Genomic DNA, 27,353 nt, shown 5'->3' on the forward strand with positions numbered 1-27,353 from the left:
TGAGAACGAGGAGATTTTGTCTTGACAGTGTGTATACGCAAAGCAAGCTTGTCGAATTCCTCCACAAGCCTAACAAGGAACTCGTCGAGGAAAACGATGTGTTTCGCACAACGAGTTCCTCGGTCGTGTGTACGAGGCCTAAGTGCAGCAGCATTAAGACTTTTAATTTGCCAAAGCAATAAAAACACTAACTAGAAGTGGAAGTGAAAATTCATCATGTGTGTAAAAGTGTAAAAGAGTCCAGCTTGGAGGGGAAGAGTCCTTGGATGATCCAGTTCGCAGTTGCTGTTGTTGATCCTGATTGTCCAGCAGAGGGAAACTGCATGATCAGAAACCAGGGAAAATAGCTGTGTTGGAGTATACCAGCATGGAACGCTGGACTTGTAGGTGACATCACCGGAAGTGTGCCCGAAACCAGCATGAACCGCACAGGCATGAAGAAGGAGTCTATCAGATGCTCTGAAACGCTTCCCGCCTAATAGACATCACTTCCGGCCCGTGTGGTTCATGCTGGTTTTGGGTGCAGGGTGCATTTCCGGTGACATCACCTACGAGTCCAGCTTTTCATGCTGGTATTCTCCAACACAGCTATTTTCCCTGGTTTCTGATCACGCGGTTTCCCTCTGCTGGACATTCGGGATCAACAACAGCTACTGCAGACCGGATCATCCAAGGACTCTCCCCCTCCAAGCTGGATTCTTTTACACACATGATGAGTTTTCACTTCCACCTCTAGTAAATGTTTTTATTCCTTTGGCGAATTAAAAGTCTTAATGCTGCTGCACGTTTTTTATCCTTTAACTTTCTTAGCTAATATGCTTTCTTAGAGACCCCTAAATAACACTTTTGGATAGGGGGTTGTGTCGGAAAAAAGTAACGAATTCCAGAAAGGAAGTGATTCGATTTTGGAGCTGTCCAGGAGTTCACAGCTTCTAATGCCTGCTTTTCAGATTTGGTGTTTGGGATGAACATCAGGCAAGCTGCTTAACAAACCTGAACTTCATGTTGAATATGGGAACTATTTTACTCACTAAAGGAGTTGCCATTTTAAGCAGGTAGTTTTGTGATACAATCACCTCTTCTAGACAGCGCAGTGAGGTCCTCAAACTTCATTGCACATGCAGCAAAGCTTGGTTTAGAACACCCTTTGCATGCTTATTGGATGATGAAGTTTCAGCAGCACACTAGTGGGTCATCCCTCTGCTCAACAGCATACTAGTGAGGCAACTTTCTGCTCAGCAACACACTAGTGTCGCATCCCTCTGCTCTCCCGCCTTTCTCCTTGTGTCAGAATGTACCCCTCCTTCAGCACATGTCTGTGTGTTGCTGTGCAGGGAAGGCTGATATTAAAGCGGAGGTTCACCCTAAAACAATTATATACCATTACATCCAGCATACTTCGGACATCTACAGTATCCGTTTTTTTTTTTTTTTGCCGTACATACCGTTTTATCGTTTTTTTTTCGGCTTCCGGGTTCTGGCTCCCGCGGGAGTGGGCGTTCCTATTGAGAGGTTAGATGATTGACGTCTGGTGAAAAACTTCCCTTGGCGCATAAGGCGCGTCACCAGTTTTCTGTAAATAGCCGACCTGCGAGTCGGCTCTATACGGCGCCTGCGCCCGCCGTGTAGAGCTGACTGCGTAGGCGCCATATAGAGCCGTCTCGCAGGTCGGCTATTTACAGAAAACTGGTGACGCGCCTTATGCGCCAAGGGAAGTTTTTCACCAGACGTCAATCATCTAACCTCTCAATAGGAATGCCCACTCCCGCGGGAGCCAGAAGCCGGGGGGAAAATAACGATAAAAAGGTATGTACGGCAAAAGAAAAAAAAAACCAGCATACTGTAGATGGTGGAAGTATGCTGGATGTAATGGTATATAGATGTTTTTTAGGGTGAACCTCCGCTTTAAGACAATTCAGGTATTTATCCTTGTTACATTTAAAACATATGTATGTTTTTTTTATTAATAAATACACAATACATTTTTTATATCTGCCTGGAGTTCAGTTTTAAATAAATCACCTTAAGTAACAATTGTTTTAAAGTTGAACTGTGGTAAACTAATCGGATAAAAGTCTACAACTCATTTAGTCTAGGGGGCGTGTAATAGACAGAATAACTTACCCTATTTCTCCTTACTGCAGGTTTCTTTAGTGCCATATGACTGTTTTTGGGAGCTTGGTCCTTTTCACCTGTTGTGCGGGCAATCGCTTGCCAATATCCTCATGTACAATACAGGACTTGTGTAATGCGTGTAAGGTCGTCAAGGCACTTTATGGGGCTGCACCCGGAGCACAAAAGAGCTCATGCTGAGGCAGCAACAAGGGAGAAGGTAAGCATACCTCTCTTTCATATCCTCCTGGAGCAGCCTTTCTCAAAATTTTTAACATGAAGTAACCCTTGAAATAACTTTCTTGTCTCAGGGAGCCCCTTCTCATAATTACTGTAACTTAAGCTCACTGTACAATAGCTTGATAAACAGTGGAAAGAATTTGTGGTCAGTGGGAAGAATCCCTTTACAGATGACCAAAGGATCATTGTTGTCAGCGGTTACTCATCTAAGGCCCCGTACACACGTCCGAGGACCTCGACGGGCAAAACACATCGTTTTGCTCGTCGAGTTCTGTGTGAAGCCGCCGAGGATCTCGGCGAGCCAACTTTCCTCATTGAACAACGAGGAAATAGAGAACATGTTCTCTATTTGGCTCGACGAGGAACTTGTCGGCTTCTTTGGCCGAAAGTGTACACACGCTGGGTTTCTCGGCAGAATTCAGCTCCGATCGAGTTTCTGGCTGAATTCTGCCGAGAAACTCGGTCGTGTGTACGGGGCCTGAGAGGAAGAAATAGCTCATTGTTCAAGGAACCCCTAGCAAACTCTGCAAGAACCATAAGGTTCCACGCAACCCTAGTTGAGAAATGCTGCCCAAAATTTTAAGTGTTACTAAACCCAGGACCCTCATTCGCTATATCTGGTCTCCCACAGTACCAGTACACAGAATATGGAAATGCAATTATTTTAGTAAATATAAACTGCTAAATACCTCTGGCCGAGCACTAGTTAAAGCTTGTAGGAGAAGTTTTCATTCTTCTCTGATTGTCCTATAAGGCTGCATGACTTATGACCCTCTGTCTGGACAGTGCTCATTGGCCCTGTGCCGATTAGGGGTAGGCAACCTTGGCCCTCCAGCTGTTTTGGGCAAAGGCACATGAGACATTGCAAGACCCTGATAATCACAGGCATGACTCCTAGAGGCAGAGGCATGATGAGATTTATAGTTTAATCACAGCTGGATGGCCGAGGTTGCCTACCCCTGACATACACCCTCCAAAAATCGAAACGATCTAGCAATACACACCAAACTGATCATGTGCAGAGTGCTCCCAAGGCTCTGTACTATCACTAGATAGATTGGGGACTGTGGAAGAAGGGGGAGGATCAGAGAAGACAAGATCAAACAGCCTTTTTATACATAGTGGAGGATTAACGCCTTAGGTTCCACAGTGAGTATAACAAGCATGCTTTAATGCATGTACAGACTGATTTTACTGTTGTGGGTTTAGTAACACTTTAATTTAAATTAAAACCCTTACTATAGAGGAGGGGAGGCTATTAACAGAAGAACAGTGTACCAGAGTTCAGCTTTAAAGGGATAGTTTACCTTTACTGAACAACTGCCTATACAGGTAAAGAGCTCCTATAGATAAAAACTGTGCAGCTTTGACCAAAGTTAAATAATGCCCATATTATATGTGAAGGCCATTTATGTACCTCCTGAAGCCTGAGGAGCCAGAAGAGATAGTGGACTACACATGTGCAGAAGGTTGAGAGCTTGTGCCAGAAATGATGGGGTGAGCAGCATGTGCATCCGCTGAATTTTTTTCAGGGGTGGGGTGCTTCAGCAGCGGCGATACACAGTCGCATTTAACCCTTTCTTCAAATGATAGCGGGGGTTAAAAGCGCCCCGCTAGCAGCCAAATAGCGCAGCTAAAACGATGGTAAAGCGCCACTTTTTAGCGGCGCTTTACTGATAACGTGGCCAGCTGGCAGTGTGAAATAGCTCTTCAGATAATTCAGCATCACTCCATGCCCATATAACTATAGCCTAGAGAATGTACAGACCCCCCCTCAGCACAGATGGACCCCTCCATTCAGCACAGATGGACCCCCCCATTCTGCACAGACCCCTCCATTCAGCACAGACCCCCCCATTCCACACATATCCCCTTCAAGCACAGACCCCCGCTTCAGCACAGATGGACCCCCCCTTCAGCACATACCCCCCTTCAGTACAGACCCCCTCTTCAGCACAGATGGACCCCCCATTCAGCACAAACCCCCCTTGAGCACAGACAGACCCCCCTCCCATTCAGTACCTCAGATCAGCCACCAGCGCGGCACAGGCACAGCAGGTGGGGGAGGCGGCTTCACTCTGCTCGCTGTGCCTGTGTGATATCCGGCCCGGGATCCGGCTCTTCTTGATTTTTCCAGGGGGGGGTAAATCCCCCCCTTGCCCTATGGAACGGACACCCATGGTGAGCAGTAACAGCTGGGAGTGGCATAGCAATGTCAACAAGGCAAGATGGGATGATGCCATCTCTGGGACTTTTTTGGCCAGGCTTTGGGAGGTAGTCAAACGTCAAAGCTGCACAGTTTGTTTTTATCTATAGGCACACCTTACCTGCATAAGCAGTTTATATATATATATATATAATATATATATATATATATATATATATATATATATATATATATATATATATATATATATATAAAAAGGTGAACTAACCCTTTAAATAATAGAGATTCCCAATGTTGTATAAGAAAAACACAGAAATCACAGACAAATAACCACAGAGACACTTAGAGTAAAGGTTTCAATTAAAAAAGAAAGTTTATTTCATGCTGTAACTCTCTGCATGTCAATTTCATGCACACGGTTCCTGCAAATCTAAACTTCAACATTTGTACTTGGATGACATACAAGAAACAGGAAGAACAAGCCTTGCAGAAAGAAATATTTTACATAGGGACAGAACTAAAGCATAATTTCCTAGGAGCAACCAATCTCCCAGCCTTCAAACCAAAGCAAAACATGAGCTTTATTTAAGAACTGCAAAATATAGGTTTTCCCCACATCTGGGCAATCTGCTAAATTGTAAGAACTGAATATCTGAGGTAAGAAGACCTCATTCCACAGCCTGTAACGGAGAGGTAAGAATCTAAGTTTCAAAATGTAATTTAGCACCATTGTTATAAGGCAAAAAAAAAAGAACAAATAATTAGATTAGAACGTAAAGGTATAATAATAAATGACAAGGATTGTAGCTTTAATGGGATATTCAGTTTAAATAAGTATTTAAAAATGTATTCATTTGACAGTACTATTGCCTTGAACAGTTATTGCAAAATGTTTGCTGGGTCTTTGGACAAGGAAGTGTAGTGGATAAGATACTCATTGACTAATGACTAATCTAATTCGCCATGATGGCTGGTTTCTTGCGGGTCAGGCTAATTGCTGTCATAAAGCAGGACATGTGGACACGAAGCCTCAGATTGAAGCTGACATTCGACTCCTGGCCTGCATGTCAGATCTGAGGTCTCTTCAGCTAGTTATATTGCTGTCCCGAGTTGGAGTGCAGTGCGGGAGTCAGAGGATGGCATCCTACTTGAGGTTGCTCAAACAGGCATTTGCCTTTACAACAGATTCCCTTTGAACTCCTGCTAGAAGTGATGACCTCTAAAATATTCTTTAATCTAAATTAAAAAGAAAAAAACAGAGGACCCTACTGTTTTTATTTAAAGTAGAGATCTAAGTTTAAACCTGCTTCTACTCCCAATCTATGCCCTATACCAGGGATCCTCAAACGACGGCCCTCCAGGTGTTGCGGAACTACACATCCCATGCGGCATTGTAAAACTCTGCCATTCACACACATGACTAGGCATGATGGGAATTGTAGTTCCTGAACAACTGGAGGGCCGTAGTTTAAAGACCTATGCCCTATACTAACTACCTTGTAGAAGTAAGATGCTTATACATACTTATTCTGAGGGCTCTCTGGTCCAGTCACATGACGGGCTCCCTGCACCGGCTTCAGTGTAGAGGAGGGAAAGCCAACAATGGATGCCCCATAGTAAGCCAATAGGTGACAATACCACATAGGCATTGCGGACGTTGTAGGCGATCTCTCCTCTTCACTGAAGCTGGCTGATGGGTAGATCATGTGACCAGACCGGAGCACCCCCACAGAATAGGTAAGTATAAGCATCTTTCCTCTACAGCAGGGGTCTCCAAACTAAGGCCAGTTGTTCAGGAACTACAATTCCCATCATGCCCAGTCATGTCTGTGAATGTCACTGTGTTACAATGCCTCATGGGATTTGTAGTTCTACAACAGCTGGAGGGCCGTAGTTTGAGGATTCCTGCTCTACAGGGTAGTTTGTATTAGGCTAAGAATGGGGATGGGAGTAGGTTTAGGTTTAGACTGGGCTTTTACTTTAATACAACAGTGTAAATGGTAATGGGCAAAGCACCATAACTTGAAACAACCAATCAGATTTTAGAGGAAGATTGGTAGTGACGGGGTAAGACACATTGCCCTTTGTCCTAAACCTGAAAGTATCTGAAACATATGTATGTCCTCTGGCACAGTTACCCTGGAAACATGAAGTGCAGTAGTAGATTAATTGCTAGGGGCAACACAGTCTATTTCAGACACGTTTGAGGCGTTGAGCATCTATTAAGCCAACAAAATTCTTAATTTAGTGATAGATTTGCATATGCAGAAACAAGAATGGCTTTTGTGTGTTCATATTGAAGTGATCTATGCATGTGGAGAATTACAAAAATACAGAAAAAAAAGGAGCATGGAATACATTTCTATGTGCAACACTGCAATTAATTTAGCAGAGGACTTACTAAATTTGAACATCAGTTGGCATTATATTGTAGGCTTAACAAAGCATTATCGTATATGTATGTGTGTGTATATAAATATATATAAATATATATTTATATATATTTTTTTTATTTTACTGCTCCATTTTCCTTGAACTATCTGGCGATCACGTATTAGGGCTGACACATATGATCAGTTCTTCGGCATCTCTGAGACATCTGATTTCCTCAATAATTAGAGATCTACATGTAAATCCAAGTTTAATAATTACAGGTCGAAAAAAATTCACTATGCATGGACGTTGGGGATTTTTGGTGATAATATTTGTTAGGTAGCAAGGATGTAAATATGCAATATTTTGCAGGATCTGTATGGAAATCTAATCTAATATTTACTGTATTTATTAGCGTATAACACTCACTTTTTTACCCTGAAAATAGACGGTAAACTTTGCCTGCGTGTTATACGCAGGGGGATGTGGAAAGTTTTTTTTCCTGAAACTTCCCTCTTAAAGTTAGGGGGTGTGTTATACGCCGATAAAAACAATATAAAGAGATTTCACCTCCAAATACGGAAAGGTTTTTTCACAGTAAGAGCTGTGAAAATGTGGAACAGACTCCCTCCAGAGGTGGTTCTGGCCAGCTCAGTAGATTGCTTTAAGAAAGGTCTGGATTCTTTCCTAAATGTACATAAAATAACTGAGTACTAAGATTTGTAGGTAAAGTTGATCCAGGGTAAATCCGATTGCCTCTCGGGGGATCAGGAAGGAATTTTTTCCCCTGCTGTAGCAAATTGGATCATGCTCCGCTGGGGTTTTTTGCCTTCCTCTGGATCAACTTTGGGTATGGAGTTGGGTGTATAGGATTTTACTGTGTTTTTTTATTTTGTTTTTTGTGGTTGAACTGGATGGACTTGTGTCTTTTTTCAACCTGACTAACTATGTAACTATGTAACTATGTAACTATATTTTTAAATGGGAACAAGAAATAAGTATTGGGAAACAAATGTTTTTTAGGCTCAAATGGATGCTTATTCAATAGCAGTCAGCTTCGAAGCAAGACTAAGAAGATGAAAGGCAATTTGATAGTGCACACCTGTGCTTTTTGGCAAATGAGGGCTGCAGCGCACCTGCACACCGCATGGTAAAATATTGTTCTGTACCATTATAGCCAATGATATGTTCCACATATCTGTGGCTACATGCAGTGTGTTGTAACAAAGCACACCCAAACCATTGCACGTAGCTCAAATCACACATCAAAAACACCCAAGTTTTCTGCACAGATATGTAAAAATCTGTTATTTTTCAGCAATGTTCTTTTTTTAAAAAGGGTCGTCATTCAGACTGCCAAAACTTATATAGTTCATGTGCTAGGTTTACCTTTACAATTTTCCAAGCCTCACTCTGCTTCTGTAGGGTTTTTAAAAATAATTGTGTATGCTCAAGGTTTATTAGTGACTTTCTAAAAGGTTAGAGTGTATAACCTCATCACTGGGTCAATGGCTTTGTACTTCTATGGACAAAGCACTTACAAATCAGATCTCAGGCCTCGTACACACTCTGCAAAAGAGTTTCTCGGCAAAAACCAGCAAGAAACTTGCTGGGAGAATTTTTTTTGCCGAGGAAACCGGTCGTGTGTACATTTTCGTCAAAGGGAAACTGTTGAGAAACTCGACGAGCCAAAAAGAAAGCATGTTCTCTATTTCCTTGACGGGAATGGAGAAAATTGGCTTGTCGAGTTTTTCGACGGCTTCACAAGGAACTCGACGAGCAAAACGATGTGTTTCGCCCGTCGAGTTTCTCGGTCGTATGTACGAGGCCTCATACTATATAGAAAGCTGATGACAAGTGCAACATTTTCAGAGCTTTTTCCTGAACAGAGCTGGGCTTAGAAACTATAAATCCGCTGTGTAAAGGTTTTCATTTGATTTTATTTTTTTAAATTTTGCATTTTCAAATGGAATTTGTAAAATTGGAAATACTTCCAATAAAATGTGGAAGATCAAAGTTCAAAGATAATAACTTCAGTATGTTCAATGATTCAGCAAAAAGAACAAAAAAATAAAAACATGGAAAGGCAGATCTACTAAAAGATTGCCTTTCATATATTTTTTTTTTTAAAGATCAAAATCTTCAAAAATGCATCAATTTGATAAAGATGTTACATTTACGCACATAGATTTAATGTATTTGACAAAAAGGAAGGCTTTAGTTTATAGTTTCCCCAAAATCATTTGAAATTAAAACAGGCATGTAGAGACAATAAAACTCTTTACTGGTTGTTCCCCTGTTCCCATCGAAAATAGAGCATAATTGTAGTTACAGCATATTAGACATGCCCCCCCTCCCCCAGCTTGGTTTAGCCCTTGCAGGTTCTAAAACAAATATGGAACAGCCAAGTTTCATGATCTTGTTCAATTTGCAAGCATATCTCCTGTTTTTTTTTTTTTGTTTTTTTTCTTTTTTCTCCATCTGAATTCTTAAAATGTGGCATTTAAAACATCTCAGGTACAAAATACATGTTTGCATTAAGAAATTTGTATTATATGGAAAACCCCACAAAAACATTCTCATTAATTTCCACTCCTTGCAGTGCTCTAGTAAGCACATTACTGCACTGCAGGCTGGCCTTTGAGCACTGGAAATCTCTGCATCCTTATCATCAGGTTAACCTAGTAGATGAGGAACATTTACAAGTTAAGGCTAAATTAACATGAAGCTGCCCATGTTCCGCCAAGCTTGGACAAATCCTAAATGGCAGGGAGCATTTAGCAAATGACAGGTAAAACAACAGTCCTAAGTATCTAACAATGAAGTGTTCCAGGCATATAACGTTTCCACCCATACATATTACATTGTATATAAAATAGTTTCATTATTTGCACATACATTTTGAAAATAGTTTTTTTTTTTTTTTTATAATCACATTTTTAGTTTTAATACAAAAAGCCTCTGTTCTCTTATTAGTAGCAGTGGTAGTGCGCTGAGTCCGATCATCATGACCCATCCACTCAATTGTCCATATTTAATTTTGTTTGCGAGCTCAGAGCACACTAATACAGCAAAAATGACAATAAATTCCAAGAGGTTACATACAAAGGTACAAGTGGAGGTTACTTCTACCTTTCTCACATGGCTAACCAGCTTGATTTCACCATGGCCATCAGCGAATGACATCAACCCTCATAGCTGCAACTATGGCATGATCAGTGTGCAGCCTTCGAGTCCATCTTTGCAATAATGCTTTTTTTGTTTTGTTTTGTCATGACCGCTCAAAAAAACCCTTAATAATCCCCATTTAATCTATACAAATATATATTTAATCTTTTTACTAATGGAGTCACCAGTGGGCATTATAATTCAGTAGGCGTAAAGCAAGCCACATGCAGTAATATCTATTAGGGCTCTTACACACTGACATTTCTTTGATTTGTTTAGTGCAGCGTTTAAAACGAATGACAGCAGATGGTAACACAAAGTCAACTTCTTTCTATGGTGCTACGATTGCTGCTTATTTACCATGTGTTATATGTCCTGAGTTTATAACAGCAATGTTTATAAGCTCTTTGCTGCTTTCTCCTGACGTCGAAAGCTGCTTTTTAGCATTTACTTACATCAACACACATAGATGAAACACGCAAAAGCTTGTTAAGCATGATCACAGCTCATGTAATTACCAACTTCTAGGAAAGGCATATAGCAAACAATAGTGTGTAGGAGCCCTATGGTCATATCCATTTTACCGGCATCTCAAGGAATATGAGAACCATCCAATGGAACTTAGTTCACACAGGTGCAGATAAAGTTTTTTGAATTGAGTAGTTAGAATTTACTGCATAGAACAAGCTTAAGGTTGGTTGACTTTTCTTAACGTAATATGATTTAATAATAATATATATAATATTACATTTGACATACCAACACCACTGAACTAAATCGACCCTTTAGGTGTCATTCAGAAACTTTAGAGACAGGTCTTCTATAGAAATGGTCAAATTGGTAGATATTTCAAACTGGTCACCATGTTGGAAAAAGTAGACGTGATACCTGGGAGATCTTATTACATTAAAAGGCATCAGACCTCTAAAGGCCGCTACATGCACACATTGGACAAATCTGCTGTGTTTGGCCTTTGTTTTAACACATTGTTTTAACAACAATAAGGAGTGTTTAAGTCATGTGACATGATGGCATATACATACAGTATTGCATATCAAAATCCTATTGCTACTGTATCGGTCAACTTTTTTTTTCTTCATTTATCATCATAGTTAATGCAAAGCAGCAACCCGTAAAAAGCAGTAGGAAGGACCATATAGAAAGTAATAGGCTTGCAAAATGCATAGGCTAAGACATGCAGCATGAGCAGGGTGGATTCTACAGAAGTGTCCTTGTGAAAAAAACAAATAAACAACAACAACAAAAAAAGAAAAAAAAGCAATTCTTAAAACACTTGAAATGCCCTAATAGGTTTTCCATGTAGGGTGGCCTGAGAAGCTTAAATATCTACCATGTGGATCAATGAAATTCTGGACTAATCTTACAAATAGAATTTTAAGTTCCTTATTTTTTAAATTGAATATATACATCTAACAGTCTAAGTATCTGTCATGGAGAATAAAGTCTATATTCCAACTTGTAGTTGGAATAAATGGAGTGGCCAGGCGACCCTGACCTTGCATGGTGGACCCTAACATATCATATGTTATGACATGGGTTTTAAATTCTGCCAATATAAGTATGCCATAAATATCTATTTTGTTTCTGTCTGCCCATTATACGTCATTTATAAATTTGTACTTTATTCTATTTCAGATTCATAACACAAATGTTCTAACACTGTGCACTTTTTATTTCTGTTGCCGTATTGTTACATAAGCATTCTTTTCTTTATAAATTCTCACATGCACCCATGGGTGATAATGGAGTAAGGTGAGTAAGCTCTGTGCTTGTGATCAAGAGGCTTTCAACTGTATAACATTACTTGCTGTTTATGAATCTTTATATGTGCTATGCTTCAATGGCTGCTTTATTTGATATTTTAGAGAGGAACTACAGCCGAAATGACTTTTCTTTGTTTTGGTAAATATGGTTAAATGTTACAACCTCTAGCAGTGTTTAGGACTGACTATGGTCCTATTGGGAAGATTTTACCTTGTTTCCATTACAAGTAGTACAAGAAAAATAGCAGTGATACAGATATCATTAAAAGCCTGACAGAGGTACCAAACCTATACAAAATGGTGTTAGACTTAGTGTTTAAAGGCATTAGATACAATTAGTACAATTTTAGCATGTTTCATTAACCTTCTTGATGTTTTTGATCACAAACAATCATTCCAGACACTGAAAACTGGACAAATATATATTTTTTTTAAATCCCCCATAACAGTGATTTTTTTAAAATACCGGCTTGGGGGAAAATTGCTTGTGCATGTAAATGCTGGACTTTGGCAAACAATCTTTTGTATGAAATTTCATGTTTAAACTTTCCAGGGAAGAGATTTTAGGTAAATAATGTTTAACAATCCATAGCTAAGAAAGCTGAATGTGTTTAGATGCATAGGTCACCATAAATGATACATAGTGGCTGGTATGTTTGCAGTGGCTCAGGCTGCAAGAAAAAGCTATCCAATACACAATTTTTCCTCTTATACTTATGGGCACAATTAGGTTGTCATTAGCTAGATACTTCCACTATCTAGCTATAGATGAATAATTATGACAGTCTAAGCTAATTTTTCATTGTTAGCCAGTTGTTGTTGATAAAGTCAAGTTGTTAATAAGAAGGTCTGTTTTGTAAAATTTTAGATGACAGTGCAAATGTATCTGCTTTTTAGGTTGCTGACATTTGTCATATAATCTTAGAATAAAACTTAAGAAGCAAACCCTTCTACTGTTTCAGAGTGATCCCCAGCCTAGGGTTTGATTAAATACATCATTATTCCTTGCTAATTTGCCTAAATGTACCAGAGTTTAGAATTTTTATTTTCCTAGGACTCCTAGAATTTGAGTGAAACTCCTGCCTTTTGGTTTTGTTTTGGGAGGGGTAAACCTCTTTCAAGTTTTTATTGTGTTTTTCTTTCCACTGCTGGGAAGGATTGTTCTCACTTCCCGCTCCAGTGGTCACTGAGACAAAAAGTGAATGCAATACTATCAAATAGGCTCACATGCAACAATAAAAACATTAATTATTTAATAGAGTGGAGTAAAGAAAGAATAGGTTTGCAGCTCTGATAGATTCTGATTGTCTGCATTACCATTGATGAGATTCAGCTCTCTTCCTGTCCCAGTGATGGTAGTCACCAGGACATTGAGTGTCAGCATTATCATTCTCACAGATGTTCTAACCCTTCCTGAGTCCACAGATAAAAAACCTTTGTGTGGAGTTACATTTACATTTGTTTTCTGTTAAGTTCAATCAGTTATGCAGCTAAAGGAGCAGTGATGATATGCCAAAGGCAGAAACCTATAGCAGCAAATCAAATACCACTTTATTAAAGGAAGATCAATGAAAGATGCGCTCTGATTGGTTGCTGCACTTTGCATATTGCTTTCTACCTTAATCAATAAGCAATTTTAAGAATGTATCTCTCTAAACTACCAGCGTTAGAATAATCTACTGTATATGTAAAAATTATAGTTGCAAGCCGGGTTTCAAGGCAAGGGCTGAAATTATGTAGGGAACATAACACATTGAATTTCAATGCCTTATTGGTGAGGGGAGCAATACATATTTTATTCATGGGTTGCCATATCAAACCAAGATCATTGCAGTGCCCTCTTTACTATTAAATATTTGCATATGTAACACCCAACTAACACCTAAACTCTATATTACCTGTGCAGGCTGTTTCTTGCAGGGCCTTAACCTGGAACTTACACTTCTTCCTGTTTTTCTGAAGGCACCTTTAAAAGGCTTATTTAAATCCTCATATTCCCTTTCTCAACATCATGAAAGTGTTACAGAATACTATCCTCCCCAAATGATGCACAGATTGTCTAGTCTGCTGGTTATATCCACAACGACTAACTTATCCAAAGGCTGACTTGCACAAACTTCATGAACCCTATTTTGTACCTTCACTAACAAAAATGTATACCATCAATGGTGCACATCTCATCTTCTGGAATAAAATGTAGACACATTTCTATGTTTTTTTTAATTGATGCCTTCTTTTATGTAAAGTTAGGGCAGATCTGAGTGTGGCTAAATTGCCTCAATTCTTTTAAAACCGCAAAGAAAGCAAGTCATCACCACCAGGAAATGCTATAAAAACATCTTTAAAGCTACCAGAAACCAAGAAAGGTTAATGCAATCTAACAGCAGTCAATGCTTTGCTACATAAACATAAAATCTTTGATCTTCTACAACATAACTAAAGAGTGCTACAGAGCACGACCCACATTAGTGTAGAACTTTGGTGGGCTTATACAAATCCTTGCAAATAGAACATACTGGAAGGATGCCCTGATGCTCTGAAAAAAAAACTCTAAGGCCCCGTACACACGACCAGTTTCCTCGGCAGAATTCAGCTTCCGACCGAGTTTCTGGCTGAATTCTGCCGAGGAAACTGGTCGTGTGTACACTTTCGGCCGAGGAAGCCGACGAGGAGCTCGGCGAGGAAATAGAGAACATGTTCTCTATTTCCTCGTTGTTCTATGGGAGCTCTCTCCCCGCCGAGCTCCTCGGCGGCTTCAGTGCTGAACTGGCCGAGGAACTCGATGTGTTTGGCACGTCGAGTTCCTCGGCCGTGTGTACGAGGCTTAAGGCCCCGTACACACGGCCGAGGAACTCGACGTGCCAAACACATCGAGTTCCTCGGCCAGTTCAGCCCTGAAGCCGCCGAGGAGCTCGGCGGGCCGAGAGCTCCCATAGAACAACGAGGAAATAGAGAACATGTTCTCTATTTCCTCGTCGAGCTCCTCGTCGGCTTCCTCGGCCGAAAGTGTACACACGGCCGGGTTTCTCGGCAGAATTCAGCCAGAAACTCGGTCGGAAGCTGAATTCTGCCGAGGAAACTGGTTGTGTGTACAGGGCCTGAGTGGTTTGGGAAACGTTGCAGTTCTTCTACTTAAATCAAGTCTATGTCCACTGGTTCTACAAAAGTCACATTGTTAGCAAGAATGAAACACTCCTAACCTTGTAAATGGCAGTCAAGTTAATTATGTGGAGTAAAACATTCTGATATCTTTTACAATTATGTGTTCTATTAGCTATAACAGAAGCATCCAATCCATGATTAATTCTATTACGAATTCTCCAATTACTGCTTCATGAATTACTGGGTTCCATATTTTAACCACTCTTTAAAAAAATCCCTGTTTTCCACAATATAGAATCCCCGTTCCTTTGTTATTTTTAGGGTCACTGGAATTAAAAATGTAATCTTGAAATATTCATATTAGTCATGAATACCTTTAGACATCTTAAAGCAGGGGTGCCCAACCAGTGGCCCAGAGGCCACATGTAGCCCGCGGAGCCCTCTGATGTGGCCCGTGGCCTCCTGTTCTGGGTTGGCCATCCCAGAGCTTCAGTGTTGTGAATGAAGCCAGTGTTAGAGGAAGCAAGCAGGATATAATAGACGTCAATGGCTAAGTGCAGCTAACCAGCGGGAAAACCACCGGTACACTGCGCTGCACCCACGGTGTGGGTAGACCGCAGACCATCAGTGTAGAAAAAGCCTTAGGCCCCTTTCACACGATCGGTCCGACCCAATCAGACCCTTCATTCACCTCTATGGAGCGGCAGATGTAAACAGACCTTTGTCCATTTACACCTGCCTACCTCCAATCCAATCTGCTAAAAAAAACAGAAGTGGATCCATCCCCTTCCATCTGATTGGATCAGAGGGCCCATAGAGTAGATTGGGCTGTGTCTGCTTTGCATATGTAGACTGGACACAGACCTGTCATTCGCCACTCTGCTCCATGTGGCCTTCGACTGGTTACTAAGTTGGTTAAGTGGCCCTCAGCCTTCAAAAGGTTGGGCACCCCTGTCTTAAAGTGTTACTAAACCCACAACTGTAAAATCTGCATGTTGCCTTATGGGTTTATGTGAAATCTCCATTAATGTCTGGAAAATATTGTAGGCCCTCCAATCATGATCCAAGCTAGGCCAACCTATGGGGTATCAGGATAGAGAGATATACTCAGAGGAGAGATAGGAGGGAGCTCTCTTTATGGAAGGATAGCCTGAAGGATGGTTCGAACGGGTAACTATGGGAAAGGTCTGTGTTACATGTAACAGCACACGCTTGTACTTTAAAGTTTTAGAGGAATATGCTCTATATGTAAATGTTTGTATTTTAACCTACTATTTTCTACTTGTTTAAGACTATATATAGTTTCTGTGTATTAGATTAGACTTTGTATAGACTCAAATGTTTTTTGCAGAATAGCATGCTTGTTATACTCACTGTGAAATGCAAGGGGTTAATCCTCTGCATTGTGTAAAAAGGCTCTTTGACACTATATGGACAGATCCTTCCCTCCTGCACTGTCTATCTTAGCAAGGCCATATAATATAGTGAGGGTAGCCATCCTGCAAATGCTCAGTTTAGTCTCTATTGCTTGAGAGAACATTTCCTGTTTCAGTTGAACTGTTTAGGTCACATGATATTGACATCACACATGTGGGCGTGTATACAGTCTGTAGTGGAAATCTCTGCCTACCTGAAAACTCAGCACTGGGTGAACTGTGCAGTTTATCATTTGACCGTTTTATACAGATCAGCAAAAAAGGTATATAGTGGCAGTATTTTAATGTAAAAAGAAGATTTAGAAGCTGTGGGCACTGTGGGGGGGCAGTGGGACTATTTTCATATTACTGGACTTAGTAACACTTTAATTACACCAGTTCTTTGGGGTAAACATTTCCAGGCAAAACAAACCTGATTTGTTAATTTTTTTCATTTATGAGCTCTAATATCCTTTTTTTTATGTTGTTGCCCACCTTTAATCTCCCATCTATATCTTCTTCCCTTTTTACAATGCCGTGAACAGAATTGTATCCCATATTCAAGGTGTGGCCTTACAAGTGATTTACATAGAGGTAATACCTTGTATCACGTCTTTACTTTTCTTTTTCCACACATCAATACTTTATGCCCTCTCGCAGCTGCCTTTTTTTGTTAGCTAGTATTTTAAAGTCCTCCTTTTCAAACTGTATTTTGTTTAATGTTCTGTCACCACAGCTATTACTGCAGTGTATTTGATGAAGTTTTCAGTATACTGCAGTATAACAAAGTAACAGAATGGTGTATTAGTATCTCCGGGACAGTTCCCTGGTAAACATTTCCCAGGATCCAAATGCCAACTGCATTGCAAACTTAACAAATATGTTTGGAGGAGAAAGTTTACAACTCTGGCATACAGCAGCAAAAGGCAATATGTCAAACTAGCTAAACTAACTTTATAGGATGTGCGCTGTTCAAACAGCAATATATATTTTATTATGCCATTAATTTAGTCTATGCAACTTAAATTATATACCATATGAATCGATCATATAATATATCTGCAGTGGAAGTAGGAAGCTAATGTGTTACTACAGTTAAAACGTCTGTCATTTAACTATGTTAGATTTTTTAGCATAATAAAAGAAATATAATATGTGCTCAACATAAGTTTCTACTATAACCCTTCTCACGTGGAGGGGGTGGGGGTGTTGTTTAATAAAACAATATTGATATTTTTTTTAATGTGTGTTTTTGTATTACACATTCATGTGACATCTGTGACAAAGAAATTCTGATAACACTCTCAGAGCCAGTTCACACTGGGGCGACTCGTCAGGCGCCCCCGAAATCGTGCCGCGGAAGTGTGAACCGGCTCTAAAAGTTGCTTTGTTACATTCACTGTAAACAGGAAGCATTGGGAAAACCTTTACTACAAATGCAAAGTAGGGAAAATAAATATCAGTAATGACAAAGCAGACAATATATAAAATTCTAGATAATAAATAATAATAGTAGGCTACAAAATCATTCATTAAAGAATAGTATATTAAATGGCCTATATTATAGCTCAAAATAATTAGCATAGATTTAAGAAAGCAATTAAAATCGTTTGGGCCATTAGTCTGGAGGTGTTTATATTCTAAAAGTTCAGGAAGATTATTATTATTTATTTTTTTAAAGAGAGACAACGGCAAAAGTTACGACTAAAAATATATAAAAAAAAAACCAATACATTTTCTGAAATGCATTTTTGTATCATCTAATTTAAGACAATCTGCCAACTGAGCTGGGCATATCTACATTTGCAACTCTATCTTCCATATGGACCATTCTATTGGCAGGAACACACCTTCCAGAGAGTGCTCACTACATAGGATCTCTATAGATACAAAATACAAAATTAAATGCATTCAATACAATCTATCACTGTTATAGTTCTATTCTGCCCAAATGTATGCTATACACCCTTAGTTACCTACACCCTTCGACATTTGACCTAAGGTACTTCATGCCCTTAGCTGCATTACTGAATTTTAATCCACACAAAGTGTTAAAATGAAGACTCGAGACAGGGTTGATAAATAAAACAGGGAAAAGATCAGTGATTTGCCAATTGCAATAAGCCACAGCAACTAATCAAAATTTACCTTTAATTATTTTAGAGCAGACAATCATAAGAGGCCGCTGATTGTTTCTTATGGGTAACTTCAACTTACTGTTTGTCTTGGTAAATGAGAGATGGTCATTTTAGTTGATCCTATGTAACACTAATGTGCATTGCCCATTCCTGCGAATCTCTTATACACTGTATATTGGAAAATCTGTTATTTGTGTTTATTTTACCCTTGTCCTTCTATTCTAAGTCATTTACAGTCAGCCTGGTCAGTTTTCAGGCTTCAAAATGTCCTGCATAAATATTACTTTTGTAGTATACTCTATACGGGGTGTTCTATATGAGTTTTGGATGTAAAAAAAACAAACATAGTCTGCAGTTTCCATATTTTATGTTTCCACATGTTCATCCAATAAGACAGCTGCACTCTATGCACACATTTAGTTGGGTCCTGCCCTTTTCCTCCAACTTGGTGATAACATGAATTTCTGTTACCACACAAAATAAAAATCTTTTATAGAATCCCATCATAAAGCAGCTACTAAACATAGCCTACATGCAAAGCAGATGACGTAAGCTGGTATTACCAGCAGGGTTTGTTTTTTGATCTACTCATTGAGCAGCAGAATATTAGCAATAAAGAAAAGCTGCCATGAGTAGAAGCTGGGCACTTTCTGAAATTGTTGTGCATAAACTTTCCTACTGCTTCTCTGCCTTTAGAACTTCTGACTTCTTATCTGCAAACTTGTCTAGGTCAAATCAGAAAGTCCTGAAGCCAGAAGAGTCAGCATAACAGCCAGTATATATATTTTTTTCATTTCAGAAGGAGATCAGCTACATATGCCCTACCTGTTTCCATCACAAACAGGTTTCCTTTCAAGAACCTACGAGAATGTGCCCTACAGGTAGTGCTGGAGAATAGATTTGGTAACCCTGAGAGCAACTCGTGACTTAAGGACCTTGTCATGCACTGAGTTGACCAGATCAATCATTGTGAACACTGGGGACCATCAATGATTGTGTTTTGCATATGTGAGGTTCCCAATGAAGCCTCACTGAAGTGCGTTTAACAAATAGTACATTATTTTACTGGCTAGAGAAAAAAAAAAGAAACCAAGAAAAATAAAATTACTCTTTAATATAAGTTATCCTTTTTTTCAGTCATCTCGCAATGATCAATTGAGAACAAATCATTTTAAAAAATTTGAAGAAACAGCCAGGAATATGTTTGCAAGCATGAAATCAATCTGGCCAGAAAGTCATATAATACATGCACATAAAACACAAGATGCTTATTCTGTGTAAGGGATTTTGTCAATTGCCCTGGCACATACCAAGAGAGTCAGGAGAAGGAGAGAGGAGATCTGAAATTTGCATAGTATAAGTTGCATACAGGAAAAATCAAATTCCTTTCAATCTACGGCAATGAATTTAGCAAGAATATTTCTTTTTGCAGTTTCCCGACTTTTTTGTGAACATTGTGAGCATGGAATGTGTGAAGAATTATGATTTGGGGGTCACTGGCAAAGCTGTTTATCACAGCACTAATTATTATATCTAAACCCTGTAAAGATCCATGGGCAAGGCAAGGTACCTTTTTCCATTTGTTAGTTAACTTGAACATAATTGAGTGTTCAAGTTAAGCACTGCTCCATTTAAGTGAACATTCTCTACTCAATAAATTAACTCTGCTGACTTGCATTTCAATTTTTTTTTTATTAATTTCCTTTTTTTCCCCACAATACAAGCATAAATCAACATGCTGACTTGGGTTGACTTTAATATTAAGTTCAGATGGTGGATTGTTTCCTAATTTCTTTGCGCAAAGTGTGCAGACCAAAAAAATACGGCCAGTCCTTTACATTTATGACAGCCGAAACCTTATTAGTTGATATGGCCTAGCAAAGATCATTGATGTTTGAGTCATATTATTAAATATTCTTGTATTTTTTTTATCACTGTAACAATGATCTATAATATGAATGTGTGGAAATATGAAGCATCCGTCTGTATATTAGCAAATACACAGCCCAATTGTAGGCTTACAAATGTGTAAAAGTGACAAAGTGCCAGGGTTCAGATAATGAAGTTGTTATCTGGAATTTGGCTCACTTTGGTTGTCAATTTAATACCAGTACTAAATATTTAAAGTATTATTTATATTACATTATATTTTATATACAATCGTATCTACATATTGCACATTTACATTGACTGTATTAGGAATACTTTGTTTCAGTGCATTGCTTTGCTTATATATGCAGATGGACATTGCAGAGATGGAATATATGATAATTATATAAGGGTCACTGTTTATTAGCCCTTTAATGTTTGCTAATTAATATATCTAAAAAATTCCATGTGCATGGCAACGTATTTTTTATTTCCCAGCACAAAATAGGGTGTTTATATTAAATACAGCTTAATTTAAGTGAACATACTCTACTCCTTTGTTAAGTAAACTCCATTGGTTTGCACATGGTGATCAGTCCATTTGACAGTGATCAACTGGCAAAATGGCATCATCATTTAAGCGTTGCTCTCAAAGTAGCCTTGAAAATAAAAAATAATAAAGAACATAGCCTGGTGATGTGAATGAACCATAGAAGCATTAAATAGCATTTAGTCAAGTGGTCATGAAGGGTCAACGCCTGCTAGGATTTAACTGTATTTTTTTTGTTTTTTTTTTATCCTGAAAACTAATTATTACATTTATAGACAAAATACTCTGGAGGCCTGAATCATACGTTCATTTCTTATAGTCATCCCTGACAGATATGCTGACCCTGTAGTTTGCGGTCATGAAGCCTCACTTCTTTTGTTGCATTTTCCATAAAGTAAAGTAAAAAACTGAATAATTTCTTATAATATTTCAGGTATAATAGAAATTATTCTAATACTCCATCTAATAATGTACTGGAAAATGTGAAAGAGTGAAACAGATTAGATGCAATGTGCACCAGGAAAATATTTCAATCAGACTCTTTGACATATGGGACCAGAAGTCTGCCTCCCTTTTATCTTCTAAAAAATTTTAAATTAAATAGGTGGAAAATATTTAACATTATTTATTAAAATAAGATCAGTGGCAATGGAAACTCGGCTAAGCACAACCGATAAGCAAGTTGGGCCTTAGCCTTTGCTTTTTAGATGTTCCAACCTACAGATGATTTAGATATCCATGGTGCTAGGCAAATATGACAGGTATGGGTGTTTGGCACTGGGGTTCTACGAGAGGCCACATCTCAGTTGTTAACATTTGAAAGTCATCTCCCGAGTTACTTACTTACATGTTTCTTGACTCGGAGAATGACAATTTACTACAAAAAATGGTTGTGTGTGGGCTTTAACGATGCTCAAAAGCAAGTTATGAGACGGGAGCGCTAGTTCTGGTAAAACTAGCGTTCGTAATGGAGTAAGCACATTCATCACGCTGTAACAGACTGAAAAGCGCGAATCGTCTTTTACTAACACGAAATCAGCATCATTATTCTCTGCATGGGAACCTTTAGACAAGAATTGGCAACAAAGACCCAAAAGCAGAACTGTTTTTATGTCTGTTTTTGGTGTGATAAAATTGGCCTGGTTGTTTTGGCACCAACTAATTTATTATAATTAAAAAAGTAATGTATCATCGCCAATAAAACAGCAACGAACAGGTTTTCATTATTCTTAAAGTTTTTTGTAAATTCTAGTATACAAAATATCAGTGTAGTGCTTGCTAAGTGCTACATTGACATTAAAAAAAAAAAATACGCAGCCAAATATGTTTTTAAAACACCTTTTTTGGTTGGTTTTACTCTCAGTTAAATACCCACACTACCTCTATTCACATTTACTGCAGCGGCTGGAGCCCCCTTACATCACATGATGACAAAGCCAGGAAAAAGCCCAGCATTGTCCGTCCTCCCTATAACTGACAATACCCAGGCTATGCTGTGTCCATAATGTGGGAAGAGAGTGACAACACTGCTGGAATTTTAGTATTGATCCAGCAGGGTTGTTGGACCTTTTTTTCAGAAATGACCCATGGGGCTTAAAACTGACATGATCACCAGGTCAAATTAAGCATAATTACAGGGACAATATGGGAAAAAATTCTCAATTTAACATGTACAGGGCAAGGTATTAATTTTACAAACTTTAATTTTAAGGCTTGCTTGTACATTAATCTAAACCCTTTCCCTAAACACGATCAATTGAAATGTTAGCTCAAATTTTGCACTTAAACGCAACACTGGAATATATCTGCAAATCTGCATCAAATACAACTGATGCAGAGAAAGGATACTTTTGGTGCCATTCAGACAGAAGAAAACCAAATATCATGTCATTTAAGGACATGTTCAGTGCTATATTTATTTCAGTCAGGGGACACAATGCACAAAAAAAAGAGTATAAGATGCATAATTCTAAAAAAATGCTAGCAACTACATTCTACTGCTTTGCTTCTATGTGCAAATATATGTAGAAATAATGACTTTTTATCGTATAAATAAAAATGTATCTGACTGGGAGTATTTAATGGCTTCAGTGAAATGTATGTATGTGGCTTGTCCATGTGTGCATTCTAAATGTGCTTCAGAAAAGATCTAAATTTAGCAGTGAAGCATGGAAACGAGACTAAGTGTTGCTTGCAGGCATCACGTGAGATGCACAGTTCACCTAATTACTTTATATTTTTAGCCAAAGCCAGAAACTTATCTGGAGCATAAGAATGCTCTTTAGTGGCATTACTTGTCCCAATGCAGTTGAGGAAAACCGCTGTCTATTGCTTTTTGAAGGTATCTGTTCTGTATCTGCAGTAGATATGAGCAAGTTAAGCTGGGATCCCAGGTGGAGGAAAAGATCGTCAGAGTTATTAGAGGTGCTTTAAATATTTATTTATTTTTAACCTACTTACATATCGTCCAACTCCCATAACCTAGAAATGATGCCAGATGACACAAAATTCTTCGGCTGAATTAACCACTGTCTCAGAATCCCACGGCAGTCGCTCACATGACACAAGACCCAGACACGAAAAATAGCAGCATGGGGCCCTCACACAAGCTATCAGAGAATTTGATGGCCACTGAACGTTTTGCATGTATCTACATATTATCAAGGCATCTGGCCATTTGAATTCTGTTGAAAGGGAGGATTAGTGCATCTAAACTCGGACTTAACCCTTTGGCAGAGATCATGTGACTGAATGCCTAGGCCTTTGGTTCCTTTGGCTGTATGCCTTGGGATCCGAAGATAGGATTTTCTTCAGCCTAAGTATTTTGTGCATCCTGCTGCTGTTTATGAGTTTTAAGGGAAAAAATGTTATCTTGATTGGAGATCTGTTATAAATTGATATAAGTGATATCGTATTACAGACTGTGGACTGGCATGGTGTCTACATGAAAAATGGCAGTCCAGTCAGCAATGGCATTTGATATCACCAATGGGTCCATTGCAAGCTTTTGTTTTAGGAGAAGCTCTATGTCACATTAGTAAAATTTACCTCCTATAAATTTTGACCCTGGCAATCTTTAATCAATGAAGATGCATCAACAAGAGGCACCATGGGAGGCTAACTTCACTGACGAATTTAAGCTATTTAAAAAGAACTTTAAAAAAAACAAAAAACATTTAACGATCTGCATGTTGGGAAAGGGCTTAATGGTGTTTAACTGTTTTACCTTTAAGTAAACCTTCCATGGCAGAAATACAAGTGCTGCAACCTTGCTGGGAAGCTTCTAGTTGTTTTCCTGTCATAATCATGTTTTGGCTTCTTCACTTTCTAAGCCACTGACCCAGAAGAAGAATGCAGCCAGTAAAGTCGGAACTCTTGAATTGCGTACTTGTTCTGGGTCACTGTCAAGTAATGAATCTATCAAGATGAGTTTACAATATGTAGGACTGGATGACAAAAGTTCAAGAAAGCAGTAAACCATTTTTTTACCACAATCTTTTTTTCTTAAATAATATTTCATTAAATGTAATTGCACCAATGTGTATTAAATTGGATGAAGGGCACAAGTTTACAAAATTTAAATTTAATTTTTTTTTCTCAGGTATTTATCTGCCTTCACACCAAAAAACATAATCATAACTTCCACATGACTGTGGTAGCAATGCAGGGATGGTGACGTGCAGTAAATGGACTCTTAGCACACAACCTCATGTCACAGTGGACGCATTTGTGCAACAGCCAGGCGTTAAAGCCCACCGTTGTTGCTGTCACATATATACGTTACGTGGTTGGTTAGAGGTTAAAATTGTACAGCCACGGGGGAGGAATAGTAAAAGTACCCTGTGCAGACCTATTAAAAACCTTATGGACCAACTTGCTCATGTTTGTGACTTAGTAGAGTTATTTTGAAAGCTTGCATCTCTAATAACTTAAGTTTGCCAACAAGGGGTATCACCTAAAACTCCAAACGTTCTGCATGTTTGTGCCTTATAAATGTTAAGGTGCTATTCTTCAGAAAAAGTAATAAGTTGTACTTTGTTTTTCCCAAATTCCTTTTAAGTCCTTCAGTGTGATGCATTTCAATCATGCTTTGGCCATCATGTTTTGAGAGTAGAAGTTAGGGCAACAATATGACTGACCTTTTGCTACATTCTCTCCTTCTTCTGCTCTCCAAAGGTCCTACTTATTTTAAAGTTCTAGAATGAACCAACAGCAAATCAAAACCCCTTTCAAAGCCATCATTTGCAATTAACAAACAAAGGGCGAGAGAGAAATTACCCATTAGAACCAGTAACGTATTATCTAACGTTCAATTAAACGAAAACACCAGAACGCTGGTGTTCAGAAGTGGAAATGCATCCCAGAAGTTTTACTTTGATTCTAAACAGCAGAGTATTCACACAGAGAAGCACCTTCAGAATACTTGTCTAATGCAATATTCAATAACATACACTCCTCTTTTTTAAATAGTGCCTTTAAGGAACTCATCAAAATGGCTGGCTAAATTTATACGTTGTCAGATTTTGTAGTCTGGAAGGAAAATATACCTTTTTTTGCATATAACATTAAATATCATTGTTACAGTATAACATGCAAACACATGCTGGCTAGGAAAATGCAATCTTTAAATAGTATTTTAACTTTTTTTGTTTTGTTATAACTTTCCAGTTCCTTTTAAAATTGTTATTTTTCTTTTGATGCTTTAATGCATCCATGGCAGATTCCTGCCTTTCAAATAGTCATAGATCAACACATTCTTCACTCGATTCCAGTGCAAGCCACTTGTATATAACCTCAATTTAAAAAATAGAAGAATCCAGTTTTTATTTATTTTTTCAATCCTTTCATCTTTCTTCTTGGTAGCCAACTTTATTTTGAAATCTTTATCCCACCTGAATGGGAACGTTGATTTGATCTGTTCTTGATGCCACAAATTGCTTTTCACAAAAATGTTCCACCTTTTCAAGACATTGCCTTTGTTGTAGTTGCGTTTTGTGTTTGTTTTAAAATTTCTTTTTAAATTTTTACATTTGTGTTTGTTCTGAAATCAGGGTTTGGAAGGAAGATTGTATCTAGGGGATCAAATCAATTAATTCACAGTGACTGCTTCCGCCTGCATATATCGGACAAGGACAGGACTCTCCTTATAATTTTCTGCGTGAGAACAAAAAGAAAAAAAAAAGAAAAAAAAGAGAGAAGAGACAAAAGTGCGAAAAGGAAAACACAGAAAAAAGGAGAGAGAAACAGAGAGAGAAAGAGAGAGGAGAAGTGGACTCAGCTTTCTGACAAAAAAGGAAACCACAAGTCAATAGAGCCATGCACCAAAAAAGGTTAGCTTGCTATGGGAATGTCACCGTGTTACGCTACAATGTATACAGTTTTTAACCAATCGTCTTTTAGGAACATGCAGTCAGGCAGTCTTTTTATTGCTTGCAACAGTAGATCATGCAAACAAGGTAACGTGAAAATGTAAAATATATATATATATATATATATATATATATATATATATATATATATATATATATGTCAGTTAGTTTGATTTATGGCTCATATTATCCTGAGAGTATGGTGGTGAGGAATGACCAGGAAGCACAAAGCAGCTCCATAGGAATAAGATCAAGGTTTTAATAAAGGAAAAAGGGACAAAAATAAAAAAGGGCACCCAAAAAAATAAAGAAAAAATAATCATGTATTTGAAATAAATATATAGATATATATTTAGTAGGGTTTTAACAGTAGTCATTCTTTTGTACACACATATATATAGATATATATCTGTTTACCTTTTTTTTTTCATCTTTTTTTGCCTTCATTTTTTTAGGAAGGAAATAAATAATTGTTTTTAGTAAAAAAAGCTATACCCTTGCATTCCTCTCCTCCCTAATTCGACCTCCTTTTGGTGCTTCTGTCTCCATAGTGGAAGAGCCTTTCCTACTCCACAGCAGCAACTTCCTGGAGCACACCAATCCCGTTCATGTTCAGTCATGGAAGTCTTTTTTTAAATATATATATATTCCTCAGCAAAGTGCAAAATGTTTTTTTTGTCATTTTTTTTGTATTTTTTTTCTTATTTTAAAAGCCAAAGATGTTTTCTTTTTAAATATATCTGCATATAATCTATATTTTTTTGTCAACCTGTTAAAAAATAATAAAATTTGTTAGAGTCTCTTATTTGTTCATTTTGCCAGTGTCGATGTTTTTTCATGTTTATTACTAGTTTATGTTCCCCTTATTGGCTGGTTGAGTCCATGCTATAAGATGGAGGGAATGGGAGAGCGCGGGCGTCTCACTGCAGATGGTGACCCAAATGGGGTGGAGATAGGAGACAGTCTGAGCGTATTTCCACTCATGCCAGCTATGCTGTTTAGACTCCGGGATTTTTCATAACCTTGATATCCATGAGGTAAATGAAAAAGAAAAAAAAAAAAAAAG

The 27,353-nt window shown here is 38.4% G+C and overlaps 1 long non-coding RNA gene across 1 annotated transcript; it reads left to right on the plus strand.

Annotated features, from left to right (window-relative positions):
* The first annotated feature begins 16,892 nt into the window (after positions 1-16,892).
* LOC120916516 lies at positions 16,893-26,974 on the plus strand. Its single transcript, XR_005743990.1, has 3 exons — positions 16,893-16,955; positions 25,970-26,248; positions 26,839-26,974. It is a non-coding gene; the product is annotated as an uncharacterized LOC120916516 (long non-coding RNA).
* Positions 26,975-27,353: the final 379 nt, after the last annotated feature.

Source organism: Rana temporaria, chromosome 10 (genome assembly GCF_905171775.1).
Source record: "Rana temporaria chromosome 10, aRanTem1.1, whole genome shotgun sequence".
Taxonomy (NCBI): domain Eukaryota; kingdom Metazoa; phylum Chordata; class Amphibia; order Anura; family Ranidae; genus Rana; species Rana temporaria.